Here is an 8,972-nt window from a genome sequence, read left to right as displayed (position 1 = left end):
TTGAGGCCTCAATAGAAATAGTTTGTACCATACTTTGTTTTTTGTTTTTGTTTTTTAACAGATGTTTGCTGGTTCCCAGAAGCTGTGAGTACTTCAGGTTAATGCAAAAATGTCAGTATGCTTCTTGTATGAGGTGTATTTCATGTTATATATGAGGGCTAAGGAGTAGCTAGCAACTTTTTTATTACATCCATTACGGAGTTAGCTGTTTTTCTTTTTTAAAAAGAAGAGTAATTAGACAGCCAGTTTTGCTTTTTAAAAAGAACTCTCATGATGATTTTAAAAGAACAAATATTTTTATTTGATTGTGATCACTCAGTATTTTGTATAAAGAACAAATAGTTCTTAAAATAATTTTTTTTAGCTTTGACATATTCAGTTAGCCACCAATAATATTTTTTCAAGGGTAATATTAATAATTTATAAATAGTTATTTGATTTATACTAAATTTAGATGTTTTAAAGGAGAGGATTTTTTTCCACCCTCAGAAATCTGCATTTATCAGAGTTGCCTTTAGTCCAGTTGTGTTTAAAGATCAAGCCAACAGTATTGCATATTTTTTTTTTTCTTTCTGGAATGTCTTTAGATATTGTCTGTGTCATCTCTTTTTATATGAGGAAAAAAGATATTGACTGACAGACAAGAAAAAATTTGCATTTCTTTTCTTTTTTTTTTTTTTTAAATTTGCATTTCTTGAAGGATTTCATGTGGAGAAAGACCATTTCTGATAATCCTAGGAAACTTGAATTCTAACTTTCAGATCATGTGAAGAGATTGTATTGAACTTCCTTAGTTTGCTTCATACAATTTGAGATTACAGGGCCTAGTTGAATACTTTATTACAGATTCATTAAGACAAATCATAGAATGTTAGAACTGAACAATCCTTTAGAGATCAAGAACATATCATTGTTTATCTGCTAGGAGCAGGCAGTATAGCAGAATAGATAAGATTACCTGCTCTGAGGTTAGACTAGCTAAGTTAGATTTCCATTTCTTCTACTTGCTACTTGTGTGCTTTTGGCCAGTTACTCAACCCATTTCTTCATCTATAAAATGAAATTAATAATGTACCTACTTTCTAGGCTTATTGTGAGATACTCAGAGGAAACAATCTAGGAAAATCTTATATATTAATAGCCTAGTGCCTGGCAAGTGGTAAACCTTCTGAAATGCTGCTGCTGCTGACCTTCAATGATTTGTACTGAATACTACTATACTACTATTATCAGGGTATAGTAGTAGTAGTGATAATCGACTTAGGAGTAATAGGATTACTATGGCTAATAATCATGTCATATTTGTTTGGTTCTTTTGGGGCAACTAATTCGTTTGCCCTCCATTAGATTCTTTTGTTTCTCCCTCAATCTGCATAGCTATAGTTACTCCCTAAATTAAAGTAATCCTTCCTGAGGCCTAAACAAAGGCTACTTAGGTTTAGTTTGGCAAATTAAATGAAGTGTGCTTGGTCAAAAAAAGAAAAAGAAAGGAAAATAATTTTAGTATTGTGAATGATTATGCCTGTTTTAATAAATGAGGCTATGAACCTATGCTTCCTTGGATTACAGGTGAGTTGGGATTCATGGATTCTCTGTTCCCTCAGTCTCAATTCCAATCTGTCTCTCTTAGAATAGATGTCTTGCTAGACTGAATATGTTTTTTGTGTTTAAAAATATGTAAGTTTTGTATAAGGAAGCCTCTAAATGTAAGCCTGTTATTTTATTTAATGTGCAACTGAAAAAAAACAGCAATTAATTGAAATACTGAGTTAAAAACAAGTTGCATTGGGCTTATTGTATTAATATCATAGGAGGTGGTTACCTTCCTAAATGAACAATGAAACAGAGTTCATCAACAAAGCAAAAACCTATGTAATCACCACACAATCAAGGAATAGCACAATACCAGCACCTCAGAAGCCTCCACCCATAAAGACAAACTTATGGCCCAGTGTATGAACAGTCTTTATACGTGTTCCATGTGAGATTTTAAAGAATGTTTATTTGGCAGTTGTAGAGTTCTACATATGTGCATTAGGTCATAGCTGCAGATTGAATTGTCCAAATCTATATCCTACTCTTCTGCTTTCTTAGTGTACTCTCTATTTGGAGATGTACTAAATCTCATGACCCTGGATTAATACATTTCTCCTCTAGTTCAGACAACTTTTGTTTTATATATAATATTTTATGCTGTGTTTGATGCTATATATAAAATTTTGATCTACATAAAATAGTTTTTGTTTTATATATAATATTATGATGCTTCTGATGTTATTCAGAAGACTGAATATCATCAGTCTTCTTTTGGTTAGTGTTCATATAGAATATCTTTTTCTATGCATTTACTTTTAACCTTCCATAGCTTTATTTTCTTTTTACATTTTATTGTGCCAAATTTTAAACCTTTCTAAAAGTTAAAGTAATCAACTAGTAAACACCCATATACCTATCACTGAGATTTATATTTGTTTCATTTATGCTCTCTCTTTAAACATACATTTAAAAAAATATATTTTGGAATAATTTTAGCTTTATAGAAAATTTGCATCTAATTATGGAACGGAGAAGGCCCCCCACTCCAGTACTCTTGCCTGGAAAATCCCATGGACAGAGGAGCCTGGGAGGCTGCAGTCCATGGGGTCGCGAAGAGTCGGGCACGACTGAGCGACTTCACTTTCACTTTTCACTTCCATGCATTGGAGAAGGAAATGGCAACCCACTCTAGTGTTCTTGCCTGGAGAATCCCAGGGACAGAGGAGCCTGGTGGGCTGCCGTCTATGGGGTCGCACAGAGTCGGACACGACTGAAGCGACTCAGCAGCAGCAGCCGCAGCAATGTATGGAAAGTTCCAGTACACCCTTCATTAGTTCCCCCAATATTAACATTTCATGTAACCTTGATTCAGTGGTCAAAAATAAGTAATATTGGTACACTGCTAATAATAACTAATATTTATATAATATATATTTAATATATAGTTATATATATAATAACTAATAACCACTAATAACTAATGTTTAGTTAATATTAGTAATATTAACTAAAGGCTTCATTAGGACTTTACCAGTTTTTCCACTAATGCCTTTTTGCTATTATAGGACCCTATCCATGGTACCACCTTGCACTTAGAATATACTTTTTAAGAATTTTGAGCCATTTGACAGTAAGTTGCAGAAACTGTGATAATTCATTTTTCAATACTTTAGCATGAACCCCTAAGAACTAGGACATTCTCCTATATAAAACACAATATACACATATCTTGCCCAAGAAATGTAACATTGGACATATATTTTATATGCACAGTATAGTTTAGCAATAGTAGGTAATAAGTGTTCCTAATACATGAAGTAATAAAATTTCCAAAATATCTCATCAATAAATTTTTTCAGGGGTCTACTCAGAGATTAGGCGTTACATTTTGTGTTCATGCCTCTTGATCTCCTTTACACTACAGCAGTTTCTCAGCTTTTCTTTTTCAGTCTTTCATCACAGTAAAATTTTTTATGGCACTCTATGCCAGTTGTTATTAAGTTTGCCTCACAGTCTAGATTTATCTGTTTTCTTCTGGTTGAATTCAGGTTTAAGTCTTGGCAAGAATACTACATGAGTGATATTTCCCATTGCATAATGTATTCATGATTGCTGGATTCATATATTGTTGGCATATTCCTATTACTGATGATGCTAAGTTTGATCGTTGATTAAAGTAGCATCTTCAGATTTCTCAACTGAATAAGTGATCTTTCCCTTTTATAATTAATAAATAGCCTGTAAGGTGATATTTTAAAAACGTATGTGAATATCCTCTTTGCTGGCAGACTTTGAGGAAATGGTAGCACTCATGGATAATTTTTCTGCCAGTAACTACACTGATAGTTCTTAATTTTATGGTTTTTTTCTCCATTTATTAGGTATCATTCTTCTGTAAAGAAGAGATTTCCCCTTTGTTCCCAGTTTTTGTCTTTTTTCATTCGTACAAACCACTATGGACTGGTGGATTCTTTTTTCATATGTGCCATAACCTATTACTATTGTTATGCTTTGACTGCCCAGCTTTTCCTGAGTTATTACCCAATGGGAGCCCCTTCAAGCTAGTTCCTGTGTCCTTTTGCTGTCTCCTCATCAGTCTTGGAACATTTCTTTGCTTACTGGTACAACAAGAAGTTTCCAGCTCACCTTGTATTGTCCTGTCCCAAAGCAGGAATCAATTTTTTTCTCCTAGGAGCCCTGCTTCATTTTAATGGAGAATGGTATTAAGAAATCAAGATCTGGGTGTTTTGTGTGCTCATTGCGCCTAAATTTTTTTTTTTAGGCCTTTCCAGTGGACAGAGCTAAGAAATACATGTATACATATTTTTAAAATCATAATTTTATCTAACGCTGCAATTCTTCCTTGCCTTCTCCCTGAAAATATCTGTATCTTTCTTCTCACAGAGTGAGAACTCTGGATCCCAAGAACTCATTTGGTCTGTTAATAATTTTAAAATTACCAATCCAGGGCTACTATGAATGACAAGTTTACTAAGTAGAGTTCAATATGGATTTTTTTGGAAAAAATTTGCAGTTCTTTATGTCCTTAAAATGTTTCACACTAAAACATATAGACAAAGTTCAAATGTTACCTGAATGAATTCCTTTTCATTTGTGGTTTTAATACAATCATTTGTCTCTCTTTTCATTCACTTTTATGCTTTGTTTTTTTCCCTTTTTATTTATTTTTTCAGTAATTAAAATACTTAACACTGTTCAAAAGTGAAAATTACACCCATTCAGAAATTTTTACTTTTTTGCACCACCTTCCCATATTCTGTAGCTAACCATTTCATTAGTTTGTAGATTATCTTTCCTGTGTTTCTTTATCCAAAAGCAAGCAAATGTTTATTTTTATGTACTTTACTTCTTCTTTTCTCATTTAAAAGTAGATGTTATAATTGCTTTATACCTTGTTTTTTTAACAACTTTATTTTTTGATTACTATATATGTAAGTATTTTTCTGTTTTAGTTCATGGAGGTCTCTTTCTTTCTTTGTCCTCCTCCTCCTCTTCCTTTGTCCCCTTCTGTCCCTCCTCTTCCTTCCTTTGTGTTGTAGTGTTATAAAGGTGTACCCTAATTCATTCAGCTAGTCTCTTATGGATGGGCGTTTAGGTTGTTTATAAGTTTCTGATGTTTTATAGAATCTGTATAGAATTATATAGTGACAAACTGTGGATGTGTAGTTTTATATTTGCGGAAGTGTATCTTAATAAATTTATAGCAGTGAGCTTGTACATTCAAGAGTAAATGTATATATAGTTTTGTTAGCAGATAATCTGGGCAAAACATATTAGGCAGAGGGTACAGCAGGTGTAAAAGCTCGTAGGCAGGGGCATGCGATGTGTTCCAGGAATAGAAAAGAGGCCACGTGAAGACCAGGCCTCGGGAGAACAAGTGACCTGCCCATATCCCATACACCAGTGGCAGAGCTGAGTTAGAGTCCTGGCCTCCATGTCTCCAGTCCGTTGCAACACACGTATTAGACAAGGAATGCATGCATGAGAGACAAGAATGCATTTGACCAAGGCCAGCAATGTCAGGGCTGTTAGGTCAGAAGGGGGAAAAGTTTCTTGGATTCGAGTCAGATAAGACTTGGCAAATGAGGTGGGACATGAAGGGTGATGAGGATTGGAGTAGCAGCTAGGAGAGAGCAGAGCCGTATTTCTAGCTTTTAGAACTATGTGTGGATGACTGCTTGGAGGTGAAAGTAAATGCATGGCTTGTTTGGGAGATGATGCCAGGAATGGAATGTTTATCTTGGCAGAATGCGGGAGAAATTGGAAATAGATAAGTTAGCAGTAAATTGGGCCTTATAATGATCCTTGGATTCTAGGCAGATATTCAAAGTTGATTTAATTACCTCAAGAATCATTGTACATTTTTGAGATAGGAATAAGATGACATGTTCCTTCATGTCTTTTATAGTTTGTGGTAATTGTGTCTGTTTTTCTCTTGAAAAATTCATTCACTTAGTCGTTCTAATGACTGTTTACTAGTTATCTATGTGCCTGGTTCTCAATGTTAGCTGATACTTTGGTATGCTGTTTTCTCTTAGATTCTTCACATCTGTCTTAGAGAATACTCAGTTGCCACCCAAGATTTCTAGCATCAGTTAAGTTTTCTAATTGCTCACTGCTCTCCTTAGAACTTAATTGGTTTTAAGGTAGGGAGGAAAAACCCTGCACACTTGAAAAACAAACAGGATAGGACATGATCCTTGCTCCTAAGTAAGGGCTTGAGGAATGTGACAAAGGAGTACTTAATGTCTTTTCACTTTGGAGAAGTAAGTGGTAGTTTGTTGTATCCCTTGTTTTCCTTATACTGGAGTTAGGTCTAGAACTGTGCTGTCTAATCATGTGTCTATAGAGGACTTGAAATGTGAGTAGTCTGAATTGAGCCACGAGGTAAAAGCATAGAATACACTTCAGATTTCAAAGACTTACTGTGACAAAGAGAACATAGAATACCTCTATAATAATTTTCTTTTATGTTGATTATGTGCTGAAATAATATTTTGAATAAATTAGATTAAATAAAATATATTAATGTCATTGATTTTGCTTTACTTTTTAAAAAAGGGCTACTGGGAAATTTTAAATTGCATATATGACTTGCATTTTATTTCTGTTGGATGGCATGGTCTATAGATAATGAGGTTTAGGTTAAACATTACTTCCTGTTGTCCCACTCTTAGTGATGCTAAATTTTATAATTTCTTCAATCCTTCATTTTAAAGATACATTTTGATTTTGATCACTTGCAGAACTTTCCATTATAAAGGTATATATTTTTAAAATCACTTTCAGAATGTTTGTTGTAAAGATACATTAAAAAAAAAACACTTTTTAGAACTTTCCATTGTAAAGATACATTTTGAGTATTTCTCCAGAGTTAAAATCGGTTATTTCTTTTACAAATCAAATCTGTAGAGTGATGATTTGGCATCTTGGGAATGTCCTATTCTCAATTTTTTGTCTGATGGTTTTATTACCCCAATCCTTTCCTGAATAAATTATGTTGGAGACTGTGAAAAAGAGTGATTTTTTTAATGCCAAAATATTACCAAACCAAACTTGGATTTGCTTGTCCGGTGTGCAGCAAAGCCAATTTACTGACAGTGGGTGTGGTGAAGGGAATTAAAGCATTTATTTGTGGGGTGCCAGGCAGGGTTAATGGGCTTCCCTGGTGGCTTAGATGCTAAAGAATGTGCCTGCAGTGCAGGAGACCCAGATTCGACCCCTGAGTTGAGAGGATCCCCTGGAGAAGGATTGGCAACCCACTCCAGTATTCTTGCCTAGAGAATCCCATGGACAGAGGAGCCTGGTGGGCTACAGTCCATGGGGTCACAAAGAGTCGGACTCGACTGAGTGATTAACACACAAGCAGGGATAATGAACGGGCAGCTTGTGCTCAAAAGACCGGAACTGTCTGATGGCTTTTAAGTAAGAGTTTTTAAAGACAACATTTGGGGTGAGGGTTGTAGCTCCTTCACTTTCTTCTGATTGGTTGATGGCGAAATAACAGGCTAACGTTTTGGGAACCTTAATCATCAGCTTTCTTGTTCCAGCCAGTTTCAGGTTTCTATGCTTATGGTTAGCAGATAATCACCATCTTCTACCAGGTTGGGGACGGTGGTTGGGGGGGCTTAGTTTCTGTAGAAAAACTCGAAGATATGCATCAGATTGTTAGGTATATCCTTTGAGGAGCTGGAACTCTGTTTTCTCACTGAACTGTTTGCTTTTCCTTTGTTTTTGCATTCCCTCACTTCCCTAATTAGTAATTTGCCTTAGTCTACTTAGTGGGAAGGCCTTCGAGACTAAAGGCATTTTCTGCAAATAAAGAACAGGGAACATGGAGGGATTTCTGTACCTGAGAGGCCCCTGCAATATCCTGTTCAATTTCAGTCCCCCCTTTTCTTTGATACTCTTTAATCCTGAGGGGAAGAAGGGCTGAACAAGAAAAAAAAGGCTTTTTCATAGCGTGGTAAGTCATGAACTCAGCAAGGGAACTCTGTTTTAGGGGATTGGGTTTCAGCTATCATTTCTTTTCCGTAAATAGTTGTCATTCTTCTATAAAGAAGGACATTCTTTTTTCTTCTTTCTCTTTTTCATTTATTTTTTAGGTGAAAGAGCTGTGTGGCATTTGGATTGGTCACTTTATTCAACAAATGCTGTGCTGTGCTCAATCACTCAGTCATGTCCAACTCTTTGCAACCCCATGAACTGCAGCCTGCCAGGCTTCTCTGTCCATGGGGATTCTCCAGGCAAGAATATTGGAGTTGGTTGCCATGCCCTTCTCCAGGGAATCTTTCTAACCCAGCGATCCGAGCCCAGATCTTCCACACTGTAGGCAGATTCTTTACCAACTGAGCCACCAGGGAAGCCCTGTATAACAGATGTTTGATGAGAGAAGCTGGGACAAATGAAATTTTAAAATACGGAACTAGCTTATGTTGCTCATTTGTCAAAGGAATCTTATTTTAATCTTTCTGCAACATTAGTACTCACTTCTTAATTTCTGTTATTCTTATAACCTTGAATTTTCATAGATAGCACATTTATTCAGCAAATTATAGAGTGCTTATTAATATTGTTTCAGACATGTGTTAAGCACTTGAAATAGAGTGGTGAGCAATGTGGCTGTCCTTCATGTAGGATTCATCCTTACAGTTAACAGGACAATGAGAGCCACCCGGACCTAGTGAATGAAGGCAGTCATGAAGCTATATCTGAAGGATCTTGATTGGGAGGGATTACATGGGCTTTTGCTAACAACCGTGTTCATGTAAATGCTTTGAAGTTCAGAACCCTAAACAGTCATTCTTTATGGTTCTCATAAGAAGAATGTACAGTGTAGTTGGCTCCTGCTGTCTTTCGAGTGTAACAATGAATTGTGATTGCAGACCTTTCCCCTCAGTGTGCAGTTTTCTTGA

Source organism: Odocoileus virginianus, chromosome 3 (genome assembly GCF_023699985.2).
Source record: "Odocoileus virginianus isolate 20LAN1187 ecotype Illinois chromosome 3, Ovbor_1.2, whole genome shotgun sequence".
NCBI lineage: Eukaryota > Metazoa > Chordata > Mammalia > Artiodactyla > Cervidae > Odocoileus > Odocoileus virginianus.
This window is presented reverse-complemented; position numbering follows the sequence as displayed.